General features: G+C 40.0%; 1 pseudogene; it reads left to right on the top strand.

The window, feature by feature from the left end:
* The window catches only part of LOC140512176 (maestro heat-like repeat family member 5), a 58,313-nt pseudogene extending 53,089 nt beyond the window's left edge, over window positions 1-5,224 (top strand).
* Window positions 5,225-18,178: the final 12,954 nt, after the last annotated feature.

The following is an 18,178-nucleotide window of genomic DNA, read 5'->3' as shown; positions in this document are numbered from 1 at the left end:
AAATTCTCAGTGACTACAGGCAAATATCTATATATTGATATCATATTTACACATATGCATGTATGATATGCATGTGAGATATTTGTGTATGTGTGTATTTACATGTATGTATGTGTATATGTGTGTGTATACATTTACAAATATTCATGTGTTTATGTGTATATATACACACAATATTTATATTCTACACTCTCAATCTTTTGCCTATACTCTCTTCCAGGAAGTGGATAGTGTATTTCATCAGCAGTCTTTTGGAATTATGGATGGTCATTGGATTGATCATAGTTCTTACAATTTTTAATTGTTTGTTGTTGTTATCTATATTGTTCTCCCAGTTCTGCTTGTCATGCTTCATCAGTTGAGAAAGTTCTATATCAATTATAAATTTATATGTATATGCATATAAATTTATAAATATAAGTTGTTTATTTTTAATATTGATGTTGTAACAAATTCTTCCAGTTCTAATTTCTTCAGTCTGCACCACTTCATTTAAGTCTTTCCATGTGTCTTTGAAATCATCTATTTCTTCATGCATTCCATCACATTCATATACCATACATCATTTATTCAATCTTTCCTAAATTGATAAACATCCCATCAGTTTCCTTTATTTTTGCCACGACAAAAAGAGTTGCTCAGTTTCTTCCACTGTAAACTGATGGCGCTTGGATCCATGGATGGATGGAATCCATTGCTTCCAACTCTTCTATTCTCTGCCATCATATACTGTCAACATATTTCACGTTCTAAGGTCCTTTCCAACTAGAGTAGTCTAGAATTCTCTGACTCTACACCTAGATCACTATTAGTGCAAATAATGAATCCCCTGAAGTAGTCACATCTATTCAAATTTGCATCATGTGAGGTTACTTAAAATATGGTTGCTGGTTGCAACCTAACGGAAATATGCAATGTGAATTTGAACACTGCCACTTATGGGGAGGGGGTGTCATTATTTGCACCAATAGCAGCTGAGCTGTGTTATTCGGTGGAAAAGATAGGCTGAGACCAGACTTATGAAACTAGAACAGATGACTTCTCGGGTTCCTTCCACCTCTTACTTTCTGTTCTAAGGTTCCTTCATGCCCTGCCACTTGATATTACATGATCTGAGGTCCCTTCCAACAGCAATAGTCTGGACCTGTGGCATGTTTCAAATAGAAATGGTCATTAATCCATACATACATAAGGATCTCTGCCTACATACTGACTATCAAAACTAAACGTTATCATTATCTCTGTTCTATTGTATTTTCTTCATTTTGTTCAACATTTCCCAATTAGCTTTGAATCTTGTTCAGACACACGTGGGAGTGCTGTATCCACAATGAGGCTGCACATGTGACAGCCCTGGTCCAGAATTCTATGAGTATTATTAAGGAGAAAAAGCTGACTGGGGCCAGAGCACAGAAAGAAAGACCATTGATTTCATTTAATTCAACAAAAGTTACTTGCTAAACCCTGGCACATTACTCTATAGAGTAAGAGGCTATTTCCAAGATGACATAGTTTGTGCTGTCTCAATTTAGGTATTAAATACTGAATAAGAAACGGAAAGAGCATTTGACTAGGACTTAGCAACCTCAGTTCAAATTCTGTCGATGCCAGTCCCTGGCTGTATGACCTTCAGTGAGTTTCTTCCCCTCTCCAAATCTCAGTCCCATCCTCTGTTAATTGATCTCCTGGGAGCTCCCTTCCAACTTTGACAGTCTCTGAATCTGCAAATCTATCACCTTCTTTACTTACCCACTCTGTCTTTCACACCCACACCTGCATTCTCAATATCTTTTTGTACAAAATAGTAAGTTGTAGAGCACATGTTTCCATGTTCTCAGTTCACACCCACGTTCCCTCTCCAAATTTTCCACTCAAAAGATGCAGCAATGGGGGTTGCTTTTTTTCCTGAACCAATTGAAAATGAAGGTGACTCGACATGTACTGAATCTTTGTCTCTCTAAGAGTTTCTAATTGCAAACAGGAAGGTTTCCCATCACTCAGGCAATGGTAGCAGTGCACTCTGCCCAGGCTCTAGTGTCTAAAAGACTTGTGCCTGCACAAATGAAAACCTTAGAGCCTCCTGTTCATACCACAGGTTCCACCAACCAAGCCTTTTCATAGTTCACTGAAATTTAAGCTTCAGATCAGATCCTTTGAACAGCAAGTAAACTTAGACACTAGAGGAAAGAATGTCTTGTACTGGATTAGGAAAGGTGGTTAACCTTTTTTATATCATGATCTCTTCTACACACACACACACACACACACACGCACGCACGCACGCACGCACACACACACACACACACACACACACTCCTCCAGCTCTTTGGCAGTCTGGTGAAGGCTATGGACTGTTTCTTGGAATAATGTTTTTAAATAATAAAGTACATAGGGTCACAAAGAAAATTATATTATGCAGAATATATTGAAAAATGCTGAAATACAGTTATCAAAATATTTTTCCAAAAACAGTTCACAGACCCTCTGTTAAGAATCCCTAGACGAGATATTCTCTGATGATATGAGTCTTACTAATAAGAAGGAGTTGCTTTTGCCAAAGTGGAAATTTTGGGAAATTTAGGGAGAAATAACTACACTATAGCACAAAGTGGCAACTGTGGTTAGGTGCAAAGTGGTTAGAAGACTGGACCTGAAGTCAGGAAGACCTAAGTTCAAATCAAACCTGAAAACATAGCCATGACCCTGAGCAAATCATCATTCCTCTCTGCCTCAGTTTCCTCATCTGTAAAATGTGGTTAATAGAAGTATATATCTTCTCCTGGGGTGGTTGTAAGAGTCAAAAGAGACAATATAACTAAAGCATTTTGCTCCTTAAAGTGCTACAGGAATATATGAATGCCAGTTATCATCACTGTCATCATCATCATCATCGCCATTTGAGATTTTATAATACAGTGGAGGAAAGCCAGGCACCTTTTATATTTTGGAAAAGCAGATGTAAAAGGGAAAACAGATTTCAGGGGAAAGATAAATAGAATTTTATGAACCAAGATTCTACAAAGGAGGGATAGATGATGCTCAGAAAGAAAAATGCGAGAAATAGAAAGAATTCCAATGAGAAGGCAAAACACAGAAGCTACAGAGATTGAAATGGACATGCATGTCCAATTTTACAGTTGGAGAAACTGAGCCAAAAAGTGGTTAAGTGGCTTTCCTAAGGTCACAGAGTTAGAACATGTCGGGGACTGAATTTGTACTCGGGTCTTCCTGACTCCAGGCCCAGAGCTCGATCCACTGTGCCAACTGGCTACCTGTAGTTCAAGAAACTGGGAATGGTTATCATGAAGAAGAGAAAAGAGTTAGAAGACACTGAGGGCTGTCTACCGATGAGAGACCAGACTTGCCCCTTGTGGCCCCTGAGGGAACAACCAGGAGCAGGGAGACAAGGTAGAAAAGACTCATTTAGCGTAAATGTCAGGGAAAGATCAGGAACAATTACAGCCATCCAAAAGCGGACTGGGCTTCCTCAAGAGGTGGTGTATTCCCCTTCAAGACGTGGGCAGAAGAATACACAGCAGGTATATTACAGTGAGAGTTCTTTGTCAGGTAGGGAATAACTTAGATGAGGTCCCTTCCAACGCTATAATTTTATGATTCTGTGGCCTGTGGTGAGATATTGTGTATATATGTATGGATGTATGGATGTATATATGTATGGATGTATATAATAGGAATATACATTTATATACCTATACATGTGTGCATATGCATTTATATACATTTACATATATTTATATACATACATGCTTGTGTGTTTGTAAATATATATATATATATATATATATATGTATATTTTTATTCCTGTGTCACCTTGGACCAGTCACTTGACCTCTCTTGGATTCCAAGGGGTGCTCTTTACTGAGCCTTCCAACTTCTAACTTGGACCTGCAAGAAGGAATATCCTGGTAAATGTTTAACAACCAGCTGTCCAGGAGAAAAACATGTACAGACATGCTTCTAAGTTAAATCTACATTAACATTTTCTCCTTTTTTCTTAAAAGTCTAGCCAATCAACAAAACAATAAACCAAGCCCTGATTTGTAGCTGCTTTCCAGGGTTTGAATACTCACACTGAAAAATTCACAGCAGTTCTTAAGAGTCCTTACAAGCTGACTCTAGTGCACCCTTGGTTGTAATTCTAATATCCAATGTTCTCTGTTCAAGCATTCTGTTTTCTTCTAGGTCCAACAGTTCCCATTCTACGTTCGAAGGGTTTATATTCCGACTTTCATATTCTTTCCTTCCTGCCCTTGCTTATTCAGTTTGTTTTCTCACTATTTGTGGTCTTTTTTTAAAAAAAATCAATGTTAAAAACTTGTTGCTCTGTTCATCCTCTGTACCTTTCTTGAAGTATAAATAAGTTAGATTAGTAGAAAAAGAGGCAAAATTTTTGAAGGGGTAGGGTCCCCTCAGTCCCTGTGCTCAGAAAACCCCACATCTCAAGAGATGATCCCTGGCCCTCTCTACCTTGTATTACAGTATTCTAAGTTCCTTGAGGGTCAAGGAATCTGGTCTTACTTCCTCCTTTCCCTCCCCAAAATCCAAGAGTACAGGACTGAGAATGCAGTAGGTGCTCAGTAAATGTCTGATGTCTGATTCCACAGTTAAGAGAGTGGAAAGGAGTACTGAATTTCAGAAGGCAGAGGTGTGAGTCCCCCTTCTGAAACTTCCTCTTTGTGCCATGACCATGTATAAGTTCATTTCACCTCACTTAAGCCCCAGTTGACACATCTGTCAACTGGAGTTCATAATTCTTGTACTATCTCACAGAGTTAATAGAAGGAAAGTGCTTTGCCAACTTTGAAACCCTATAGAGATGAAAGCTATTATTATCAATGTGCATTATAAATAAATGATTGAGAAAATGTGCAGTAAACACAATATACCTGGGGAGGCCAGGTTACGGGCTAAGGGCCCAGGGTCACGGGTCATGGTTGATCCCTCTTCCCGCTGAGGGATCCAAAGAGCAAAGATTACACAGTGGCCCTGGGACAGAAGACCCGTAACCCTTGGGGAAAGGGCAGCCAAGCCTATCAAATGAAGGGCCCCCATCGTCATCTCTCTGACACAGATGCAGGATCGTGAGGAACAATTTCAGGTCTACATCTCGCAGGCCCTCAAATATCTCCGCAGTCCCCAGGATGGCCTCAAAATTTCAACCACCTTGTTTTTAGATAAGGACGGGAATGCTGGAATATGCTGAGCCTTCTCTCTTCCCTTCTATCTTGTCTTCTTCTGTCCTGTTGATCTCCTTTGTCCCTTTCTTTCTCCTTTATTTTCTTCTCCAGCTCTTTTTTCCTCTTTTTCTCTCCTCATTTCTCTCTTCCTCCTCTCTCCTCCCTCTCTTCTGTCTCTCTCTTTCTCTCTCTGTCACACGCTCTCCTCTCCCCTCTTCATTACCCCCACCTTGACTAACATTTCTCCCCTTTTCTACTCTCTCTCCCTTTCAGTTTTCCTCCTCTCCTATTTGTCTGTCTCCTCTCTTCTGCTTTACTCGTCTCTTTCTCCTCTCCTCCTTTCTTTTTCTCCTCCCCTCTTCTTCCCTCAGCTTTCTCGTCCTGTCTCTCCCCCTTTTTGTGTCTCTCCTCTCTTCTATTCTACTCTCTCTTGCTTTCCTTTCCTCCATTCCTCCTTTGCCTTATTTCTCTCCTCCTCTCCTGTCTCTTGCCCTTCTCTTCTTCTCTATTCCTCTCTTGTCCTTTCCTTTACTCCTCTTCTCCCCTCCCCTCTCCCTTTCTTATAGCACAGCACCAGCTTTGGCAGAAAAGGAAATAGGATGTTAGTTTCTGAAACCCCAGCCACCTACCAAGCACCTAACCCCTCCAAATACCCATAAGGCCAACCCCGAAAAAACTTCCAATATCAACCTTTCTGCAACCCTCTCCTCACCCCACTCCTGACCACACCTTAACCTACCCTCATCTTTATCCTGATTTCACCCCTACCCTGAGAGGAGTGCCAAACACTCCCTGTGGCTGTGGTTCATATCTATTTTCACCAGTCTCCTTCCAGGGAAATGAGATCTCAATGAACCCTTTTCTTTCTTCGTCCATTCAGGCTACACCATCTGTTACTATCCTGATACTATCTTTGAGGGTGCAAGTGATTCTGACTTCGCCTTGTCCTATTACAATAAGTTTCAAATTGGGATCAGCCCCTTCCTTTCCTGAATGCCCACTCAATCACCAGCCCATTCCATCTTCCTCTCCCTCCTTCTCTCCTTCTAGCAGCTTAGCTTCCACTAGCCCTGGGGATCTAAAACTGTGGATCATAAAAAGTTAGAGCTGGCAGTGCCTTAGTGACCACTTCGTCTAGCTTCCTTCATTTTACAGAGGAAGAAACTGAGACTCAGAAAAGGAAATCAGGCCAGGATTAGACTCCTGTTCCACACTAGCTCTGAGGTTTCACTTCATTACAAACTGAGCTTTCAGGAGAGGACCTCAGCAGCAAAGGACATAAGGGGAGGAACAGTTGTACACAACCCAAGGCTGATGGGAGGAAGGTGACAGAGAAGATAGGCAGGACCAGAAGAAGCCAGTCCAAAAAATAATTCATACAAAGGATCTCAAGGCCATTCATGGAGACCATTCTCTCCTCCCCATCACTTTATTCTCGCTTCTGCCAGGGCCTAGACCTCTGCAATCAGAAAAGCTTTTTTCTTGTTGTTGTTGCCTACAAATATATCTAAGTCTCCTCAGTTTCTATCCTCTCTAAACCCAAATCCTTCCACTTGACCATGACATTCCCTCAAGTTATTAACATACATCTTTTCCCTTCACAGATAAAATTGTTGAAAAAGTTTGTCCTTCTTTCTCATCTTCTATTCATATGCCAAACCACCTGGCTTTGCCACTCATAGGTTGTGCAACTTTGGATGAGGCACCATGACCCTCTTGAATCTCCCCTACTCATCTATTTATACAGATTATACTCTCTTCCCTAAGTACTTCAGAGGGATGGATGTTCTGCTAAACTAAGAGTGGACACGATCTGAAAGGTATAAAGCAACTCTGCCTGAGTCCTAGGCATGACTCTGGCACTAAATCTCTCGAGGTGACCTTGGGAAAATGTGTTTCTCCTCTCTAAGTCTTAATTTCTTTCTCTGTAAAACGATGCATTGAAACTAGACGACTAATAAGGAATAGCTTTAATATTCTTCATTCTGTACTCTACAGTTCCTTCCAGTTCTAACAGTCTATATTCTAATAGCCTTAAGTTCTAAGGTCTGGGCTATCACTTGTGTTCTATGTCCTAACATCCTGTGTTCTAAGGTCCCTGCCAGCTCAAACATTCTGTGTTCTCACTTTCTAAGTTCTAAGGTTTCTTTCATCTCTGGTGTTCTATGTTCCACCATCCTCTGTTCTAAGGTCCCTGCCAGCTCCAACATTCTCTGTTCTTACTTTCTAAGTTCTAAGGTCTCTTTCATCCCTAGTGTTCTATGTCTTAAAATCTTCTATTTTACAGTCCCTGAGAGCACAAACATTGTGTTCTAATTCTCTAAGTTCTATCTCTCTAGTGCTCTATGTTCTAATATTCTGTTCTAAAGTCCCTGCTGACCAGAACATTCTGTGTTTTTTCTAAGTTCTAAGGTATCTTCTCTACTGTTCTATGTTCTGACTTTCTAAGTTCTAAGACTTCTTCTGTCTCTGTGTTCTTTCTAAGTTCTAACATCCTGTGTTCTAAGGGCCGCAGTAGCTCAAATAGTCTATGTTCTGACATTCTATGTTCTAAGGTCTTTTCCAGTTCTTAATGTTCTGAATTTAAAGTTGAAACACCTGGGTTCAAATCTTGGGTCCATTACCTGCTTAGCTGTGTGACTGTTGCTTAGTTATTTTACCAGTTTTCTCATCCATAAAATTAGAATAATTGTGCATTGATCACCTCAGGAGATAGTTGTGAGGGCAGTATTTTATGTACCTTTAAAGTACCATGGAAACATGAGCTCTATATCTGTATAATTCACTTCAATTCAACAAATATTTGTTAAACACGTCCTAATTGTGCTGAACTGGTAAAATGGGAAAAGTAACACTTGTACTGGCTACCCCCTTGCCTTGTGAGAAAAATGCTATGTAAGGAAGGCCCTAAAGCTCTATAGGCTTACAAATTCAACGGTGACCTCTTGCAGCTCTAACATTCTGTGACTGAATTAAGGCCTTAGCCGAATTGTAAAGGATGACACTATTCTCTTTTCCTTTCCCTCCTGCCCTTTGACCCTGCTTCAGCCTACCGATGGCTCTGAGACTGAGCCTACTGTCTTGCCTAAAATGGGCGGGAGGGTGGGAGGGAGATATGCGTGTGTATACACACACACGCATGCATGCATCTATATGCGTGTATATACACATATACACATGTGTGTGTATGTGTGTGTGTGTGTGTGTACACATATGGGTTGGACTTGGGTGGGGAGGGAAGGGACAGGGGCTTTTTTTCTTTCTTTGAATGCCAGTTGCATTCCACCCTCACCCTTGCCCCAGGGAGCAAGAGACTACAGATCCAGGGCCCAGCATCATGGAAATGGCTTGGGTGGGTCCCTGGGTAAAGGCAAAGGCAGGACAACTCTCATTGGGCTTTCCTCTCTTTGAGATCTGGAAAAACTAAAGCAAGATCCGGATCAGACCATTGAGGACTTCGCCACCATGTACTTCAACCACCTCGATGAAATATCCAAAAGGATGAATTGATCTCATACCTTGCGTATCCCATAAGATGCTCCTCCTGCCTCTGTAAGTTAGGTCTCCCAATATGTTACATCTCTCAAAATGTTGGGTCTCTCAATATGTTCAGACTCCCAATCTGTTATGTCTCTTAATATGTTAGGTCTCCCGCGATGTTAGGTCTCCCCTATGTTAGGTCTGCTGATACGTTAGGTGTCCCCTATGTTATGTCTCCCGATATGTTAGGTCTCCCAATATGTTAGGTCTGCCAATATGTTAGGTCTCCCAATCCTTAGTCCCCAATTGTTTTTGTTTAATTCCTTGCCTTTTTTTATTTAAAAGGAAAAACTAGGCTCAAGGGAACCTCTGACCTCTCCTCTACCACTCTATTTCTCTTTCCGTCCCAATGCTTCTTTCCCTCCTAAGAAGCTTTCCAAACTCTTGGGTTCCCCGTTGAAATCATCAACCTGCCTCTGGGCCATCACAATCCCCAGTGCACAGACTTGTCCCCCAAGGAGCATCTATTTCGAGGCACAGAAAGAGACATAGGATATAGAAAAATAGAAAAATGAAAAGTTCTATGAGGAGGAGGAGGGTATAAACTGAGAGAGGCAAAAGTTTCATGTTATAAGTGGCACCCAAATTGAACCTTAAAAAAAAGATGGAAAATTGTAAAAAGCTAAAAATTTTCCAGCAATTCCTGGTTTTGATTGTGAATCCCTGTTCTTGAACCATATTCTAGGGCATGTGGCCTCAATATATGTATTAAAATATGTTTGTTAATATCTATAAATTAAACATGTTCCTTGTTTTCAAAGCCCAGTTTATTTTAATATTTAATTTTAATTACCATCGTTATGAAAAAGATACTTAAATCCAAATAGGAAAAAAAAAAGGTGTGTCATTGGTTTCACTTACTAAATCATGAGACTCATTTTTTAATCTATCGCATCAATTACCCAAGAGATCACTGTTGAAATATGACCAGCAAATTTCCAACTTTTCCGATGTCAATCAGTTATTCTTTCGAACTAATTGGAAAGTGTTATATCTTTATATGGTCAACAAATGGGTTCAGAACTCGCTGAAAATCTTCATTTGGAAGAAAAATGGACTAGAAAATTCCATTTCCAAGTTGTTCTTTTTGTTATGTATCCAAATAGACTTCATATGTAACACTTCATTTTTGGCAACAAAATCACATTAAAATAGAAATATTTCTAAAAATCTATTCTTAAAATGTTCTTTCCCTTAGCATGGGCTTCTTTCAAAAATCAGCTGCTTTCTTATTCATTGTTAAAATATCACAATTGTCTGATTTACAAAGATATGTAGAGAACTAACACAAATGTAGAAGACCAAAAGTGAGTCCTCAATGAATAAGTGGTCAAAAGTTATGAGCCAAAAATTTTGGATAGAATTTCAAACTATAAATGATATGTGAAAATATTCAAAATAAAAGAAACAAAGAAAAACAACTCTGGTTCCTCACAAAGCTCTTAAGTGAACAAGTGGTATTAAATAAGAGAGACTGATATTCAAAGAGGGGAGAGAGACATCACAATAGTCAGTAGAATGAGGAAGATGTGAAAAATGTTGTGGATATTGAATAGACATAGATGCCCAGGTGAAAGTGATCACTCCATTCTTAAACCTTTCGTAGCACTTTGTCTGCATCTATTTTTTGATACTCTCACTCTCACTTCCATTGGATGTAGTTATTCATTCATCTTGTATATCCGAACCCCAGGCATTTCTCCATGCTCTGTCTCAGACCCTGCTAGATGGCAACACCACATGGAAAGATGGATAGATGGATAGATGGATGGATAGATGGATGGAGGGAGGGAGGGATGGATAGATAGATGATTAGATTGATAAATAAAAAGATAGACGTAGATACACGTAGATACACACACACACACACACACACACACACATACACACTAGGTGGTGCAGTGGATAGAGCACCAGGGCATGAGTCAGGAGGACCTGAGTTCAAATTCCACCTCAGACACTTGACACTCACTAGCTGTGTGACCTTCCACAAGTCACTTAACCTCAATTGCCTCATCCTGAGTCATCTAAAGGCATCAATATCTGATCTCTGGAATGAGGTGACTCTGGAGGAGAAATGAGGCTGGTGACCTACACAGCCCTCATTCCCTCAAAATAAACTCAAGTGAAGTCATGTCATTATTTCTCTGATGCCATGGTCTTCTTTGGCAACGAATGATAAACACAACACATATATGTGTAATATATACATACACACATATGTATAGGTACACACCTATATACATATAGGAGTATATTATATAAGTATATAAATACATATATGCATATATATGGCATGTTGTTCTATGAAAAATGGACCTAATAATTATTTACCCCACCTCTATCAATAGTGCTCCTATTTGTGTTGTCAGAAAGATTGTTAGATAGGAAACTCCCACCCCTTTTTCCTAATCTAAAGGAGAGTGGAGACTTCAGGACAGGGAGAAAAACACAGCTGGAATACACTGGGATCTGGATGCCAGAGGATAGGGAATTCAAGGTTTTTGGTCACAAGCGCCTTCAAAACCTATACTGTAGGTGCTACTACCTACTTATACATAGACTACTGAACTAGCAGTGACATGGAATTTATCCCAATTACCTGTATTTTCATTTGTCAAATTAGCTTCAGAGAGTAAGAATGATTTCCCAAGTCTGTACAGGTAATAGGTGGAGCAGATCCTGGAATAATGAAATCATTAAATGTACCCTTACATAACAGTGATAATAGAAAGAAGATGGAGGAGAATAACCCTTACACGTAATTGGGCGGTTCCTCACAAAGCTCAAAATATAATAGGGAGATTCTGTGTGGCTCAATGTACCCAAGATTCCCTTAGAACTTAAAGGCCGTCACTGTGACCTCATCAGCATTGTCATAGCAATCAGACTTAAACAAAAGGGGAAGAGCTTCGCAGTCAAATGAATCTGTCTTTATAAGTCTTGTGTTAACATAATACATCTTTGGCTGTTCAACCCAATACACTGACATTCGCAACGTCTTCTAATCTATCCTCCTCGGCTTTGACAAGAAGGCATCCCAAAGAGAGTGGCACTATCTTTTCACTCTTGCTGCAAGGACACAGTCCGCCTTGCTTCTGCATGTCTGTAATGTGATTTCAAAAGGGGTTCAGATTCGTCCAATTATGTATGATTAAGGAAATTTATGGTTCAGATTCGCACCTACAATAAGACACATTTGAGAAGAAGAAGCTGGATATTTTATTGATTTACAGAAAAGGCAAATGCATGAACAGTTTAGAGCTACAGCAGAAGTAATTAATATAGCCTAGTACTAATATAATTATAGCAATATTAATATAGATATAAGAGGAAATAGAAAAACATCACCAATTTGAGAAGCACCAACACCTGAATTACATCAGCTGGGGAATCCCGGGATACAGCATTCAGGGTCTGAATTGAGAGCAAAGAGGTCCCAGGCAGAGCGTCCTCTCCATGGGTGAGATTCTGAGGACTTGCACTAAGCGAGGGGAGTTTATAGGGACCTAGACAAAGAAGGCTTTTTGCCAACGGCTCCACACACTGTTCCAAGCTGGTCAGGCACATGGCCATGGGAATGCAGGTGTTTGTTCATCAAGGACATATCATACGGGGGCCACAAGATATAAGTTAATTAATCATATACTGGGAGGACTAGCCAGATCCTCCAAGTATTATCTATGTGTTCCAGGAGTGGCTAGTTCCCAAAACATTAAGGCATGGCCAACTCGCACATGTTATGTTCCTTGAGAGGTCACCAAAACGACAGAGTGAACTTACTTTATTCAAGGGATATGAAATATTCCTTCAATGTCTGACGAAAACAGGTAAATCTTCCTCTGCTTCTCCATGATGCTTCTCCATCAACTGATAACATTCCCTCCCCTCACTCCCTACTATTGACAACCAAAAAAAAAACTTGGTGGACCCTAGAAGATTGTGAAGGGGTGCATATATCAATGTCTGTAGTGCCCCAGCCTCTTCTGATTTCTAGAACTTCTTCCAACAACCTTCTAACTCATTCTCCCTAGTGTATCACCCTAGTGTATTCAAACTAGTCTATGAAAAGAATATTCCTAGAGAAATTTACTATCAGAGTAAAACAATGTCTGAAGTGACAAGTCCATGGGATTATAGGACATAGGATTGCACTAGGCCCATGGCAGAGGAAACCAAGGCATACCACAGTGGCTGAAGAGCACCTCGATGTCTTCGACCCAAGAAGACTTGTTTTCAAGTCTCACTTTCATCAGACATGACTTTGAGCTGGGAAAATAATTTAACCCTTTTTGCCTCAGTTTTCTAATCTGTAAAATGAACAGGAGAAGGAAATGACCACCCACTCAAGTATCTTTACCAAGAAATCCCTAAGTGGGATCACACAGAGTTGGACATATCTGAAATGAATGAACAACAGGTTCGAAAGAAAAGAATACTGAGCACTGTTTTAGACAAAAGCTAACATTTATACTTACCACTTTAAGGCTTCTAAAACACTTTACATATTGTGACTTGATCTCGAAAAAAACCACCTGGTAAGTGAGGTAGGGGTTATTATCATTCCCCTTTTGCACAAGCAGAATCTGAGCCTGAGAGGTGGAGTGACACTGCTTTTGTAAAATTTGGGTTGTACTGACTTCAAGTTCATTATTCAGATATGATACCACCTAGCTGGGACATGTAGAGTTTGAGATACCTACTGAAAATTCAAATGTCCAATTAGTCTACGTGTTGCAATTACAGGATGACCAAGAAAATATTAAAACCCTAGGGAAAGTTATTTGGGCTGCTATATTGGGAGTGGGGAGTCTTATCTCCCCTCCCAGGAAGGGAGAGCATAAAGATGGACATCTGAGAGCCATGTCATGAAAACTCAATGAAGAAAAAAGGGTATGAGTATCTGAGGATTCAAAGAGGCGAGAGAGACACTGAAAGAGTCAATGGAATTAGGAAGTAAGACATGAAAAATATTGTGGAAATTGAAGAGACATAGATGTCCAACTGAAAGTGATCACTCCATTCTCAAATGTTTCCTAGTATTTTGTAGGGATATCTTTTGACTACTATCACTCTCATTTCTATTTCACCTAGTTATTCATTCGTGATGACCTCCTATCTCAGGTCATTTGTCCTTGTTGTGTCTCAGACCATGCTAGATGGTTACACCACATGGATAGATGAATGGATGGATGGATAGATAGATGAATGCATTGATAGATAATTAGATGGATAAATAAAAATATATACACATACACACAGACATGGGGCATCTAGGTGGTGCAGTGGATAGAGCACCATTGCAGGAGTCGGGAGGACCTGAGTTTAAATCTCACTTCAGACACTTGACACTCATTAGCTATGTCACCTTGGGCAAAGTCACTTAACCCCAATTGCCTCATCCTGGGTCATCTCCAGTCATCCTGATGAATATCTGGTCATTGGATTCAGACCTCTCTGGAGGAGAAGTGAGGATGGTGACTTGCACAGCTCTCCCTCACTCAAAACAAAATCACGTTGAAGTCATGTCATTATTTAACTGATGGCATCATCTTTCTCGGCAACGAAGGATAAACACAAACATATATAATACATATATACATACCTAAATATTTACAGATATATACATATATGTGTCAATGATAGAAGTATATATTTATATATATGGCATGTCAATCTATGAAAAGTTCACCTAACTTATACTTCTTTCTCCCACAATCATCAATAGTACTGCTATTTGTGTTGTTAGAAAAATTGTGCAATAGGAAGTTCCAACATCTTTTTACTAACCTAAAGGAGAGGAGAAACTTCAGGACAGGGAGAAAAAGACAGCTAGAACACGCTGTGGTCTGGATGCCAGAGGATAGGAAGTTCAAAGTTTTTGGTCACAGGGCACTTCCAATCCTATACTGCAGTTGCTACTACCTACTTATTCGTAGACTACTGAACTAGAGGTGACATGGAAGTTATCTAAATCTCCTGTAGTTTACTTAGTCAAATTAGGTTCAGAGAGTAAGAATGATGTACTCAAGGCCATACAGGTGACAGGTTGAGCTGAACCTGGTGTAATGAAGTCACTACCTGCACCCTTACATAAAAGTAATGATAGAAAGGGGGTGAAGGAGAATAACCCTTACCCATAACGGTGTGGTTCCTCACACAGCCCAAATCATAGTAGGGAGATACTATTTGTCTCAATGTACCCAAGATGCCCTTTGACCTGAAAAGTCATCTTTGTCACCTCATTAATGTTGTCATAGCAACCAGACTCGGGGAGGGGGGGGGGAAGGCAAGGAGAGCTTCGCAGTGAGTTGAATCTGTCTTTATAACTCTTAAGTTAACAAGGGTTATTAAATAGGACAGGCTTAACTGTTCGACCCCATACACAGACATTCATGATTTCTTCTAATATAACTTCTTCAGCATTGGCAAGTAGGCATCCTACAGAGAGTAACATTCTCTTTGGAGAATGCCAGGACACAGGCCCCCTCCATCAGCATGTCTGATGAAAAGAAGCAAATCTTCTTCTGATTGGTATACTTCTCCTCTAACTGATATCATTCCCTCCCCTCACTCCCTACTATTGAGGATCAAAGAAAAACATGGTTGATCCTACACGATTGTGAAGGGTGGCACATATCAATGTCTGTAGTGCCCTTCTAATTGATTCTCCATCACCCTAGACTATCCAAATACTCTATGAAAAGAATGTTCCTGCACAAATTTATTAGCTATCAGTGGAAAACAAAAGTCTGAACTGACAAGTTCATGTGATCATTGGACTTAGGACTGGATTAGGCTCATAGCAGAGAAAACCACAGCATATCATAGTGGCTGAAGAGCCCTTAGATGTCTAGGACTCAAGAAGATTTGTTTTCAAGTCTCACTTTCAACAGACACGACTTTGACCTGGGCAAATCATTTACCTCTATTTACCTCAGTTTCCTCATCTGTAAAATGAAAAGGAAATGGAAATGGCCACCCCCTCCAGGATCTTTACCAAGAAAACCCTAAGTGGGATCACAAAGAGTTGGATACATCAGAAATGAATGAAAACAAGAGGTTTGAAAGTAAAGATTAATGAGCACTGTTTTAACCAATAGACAGCATTTATATTTAGCACTTTAAGGCTTATAAAAGACTTCACATGTTGTGCCTGGATCTCGACAAAACAGCCCTGCAATGGAGGTAGTGGTTTTTATTATCCTCCTTTTACAGAGGGGAAAATTGAGGCGGAGAGGTGGAGTGACATTGTTTCTCTGGAATTCGAGTTCTATTGACTTCAAGTTCGTTATTCAGATATGATACCACCTCACTGGGACATGATGAGTTGGAGATACCTATGGAAAATGCAAGTGTGCAATCAGTCTACTTGCTGTTGTTACAAGATGACCAAGAAAACCCTAGGGAAAGTTACTTGGGCTGCTATATTGGGAGTGGGGCCTGTTGTCTCCCCTCCCAGGAAGGGAGAGGATAAAGTCTGACATCTGAGAGCAATGTCATGAAAAGTCAATGAAGAAAGATGGCTTATGAGTATCTGAGTATTCAAAGAGAGGAAAGAGACACCAAAGTAGTCAACAGAATCAAGAAGTAAGATATGAAAAATGTTGTGGATATTGAATACACATACATGCCCAGCTGAAATGAATCGTTCCATTCTCAAATGTTTTCCAGTATTTTGGTCAGATCTCTTTTTCTCTACTATCACGCTCACTTCTGTTGGACTTAGTCATTCATGTTGTATCTCCATGTCTCAGGCCCTCCTAGATGGCTACACCACATGGATAGATGGATAGATGGAAGGATGGATGGATAGACAGAGAGATAGATGATCCCTACACACATACGTGGGGCAGTTGGTGGTGCAGGGCACAGAGCATCAGGACACGAGTGAGGAAGACCTGAGTTCAAATCTCTCCACAGACACTTGACACTAACTAGCTGTGTGACCTTGGGCAAGTCACTTAACCCTGATTGCCTCATCCTGGGTCATCTCCAGTCATCCTGATGAATATCTGATCACTGGGTTCAGATGGCTCTGGAAGAGATGTGAGGCTGGCTGCACAGCCCGCACTCACTCAAAACAAACTCGTGAGGTCATGTCATTATTTCTCTGATGGCATGGGCTTCTTCAGAAACAAAGTTTAAAAAATACGTATAGAATACATATATACACACATATTTATAGATACACACATATACAAAAAGGTGTATATTATATAAGTATAAATGTATGTATATATGTATGTACAAGGTATGTTGGTCTAGGAAAAATTCACCTAATTTGTATTTATTTCCCCCACCCCACATCAGTAGTACTCCTATTTGTGTTGTCAGAAAGATTTTTGGATAGAAAGTTCCCACCTTTTTTTCCTAATCTAAAGGAGAGTGGAAATGTCAGGACAAGGAGAAAAAGACAGTTATAGCAGGTATATCTCCACATGGATAAATGTGATAGATGGAAGGATGGATGGATGGTTGGATGGATGGAAGGATAGATAGCTAGATACATTCAAGGATAGATAGATAGATAGATAGATAGATAGATAGATAGATAGATAGATAGATAGATAGATAGATAGATAGACAGAAAGATAGATAGATACATAGATAGATACATAGATACATAGATGATTAGATGGATAAATAAAAAGATAGATGTAGATATATACCTACACACATACATGGGGCAACTAGGTGGTGAACTGGATAGAGCACCAGGGCAGGAGTCAGGAGGAGATGAGTTCAAATCTCACCTCAGGCACTTGACTATCACTAGCTGTGTGACATTGGACAAGTCACATAACCCCAATTCCCTCATCCTGGGTCACCTCCAGTCATCCTGATGAACATCTGATCACAGTCTTCAGATGGCTCTGGAGGAGAACTCAGACTGGTGACCTGCACAGTCTACCCTCACTCAAAGCAAACTCAAGTGAAGTCATGTCATTCTTTCTCTGAAGCCATTGTCTTCCTTGGCAACTAAGGATAAACACACACATTTACATATATAAAACATATATACACTCATATATACAGATACACATATATATTCAAATACGTGTATATTATGTAATTATGTGAGTATGGATAGGTGTGTGTGTGTATGTATATATATATTATGTAGGTCTATGAAAAATTAACCTACCTTATATTTATTTCCCCCACCCCCATCAAGAGTACTCCTATTTATGTTGTCAGAAAGATTTATGGATAGGAAGCTCCCACCTCTTTTTCCTAATCTAAAGGAAAGGGGAAACTTCAGGACAGGGAGAAAAAGTCCTCAAGAATGTGCTGCGGTCTGGGTGAAAGAGTATAGGGAGTTCAAGGCTTTTGGTCATAAGGGGCTTCAAATCCTATAATGCAAGTGCTACTACCTACTTATTCATAGACTAGTGAAGTAGAAGTGACAGAATTTATTTAAATCACCTGTATTTTCA

The sequence above is a fragment of the Notamacropus eugenii genome, chromosome 6, assembly GCF_028372415.1.
Source record: "Notamacropus eugenii isolate mMacEug1 chromosome 6, mMacEug1.pri_v2, whole genome shotgun sequence".
Classification (NCBI taxonomy): Eukaryota; Metazoa; Chordata; class Mammalia; order Diprotodontia; family Macropodidae; genus Notamacropus; species Notamacropus eugenii.
The sequence above is the reverse complement of the archived record's forward strand: the minus strand, read 5'-3'. Positions and strand labels throughout refer to the sequence as shown.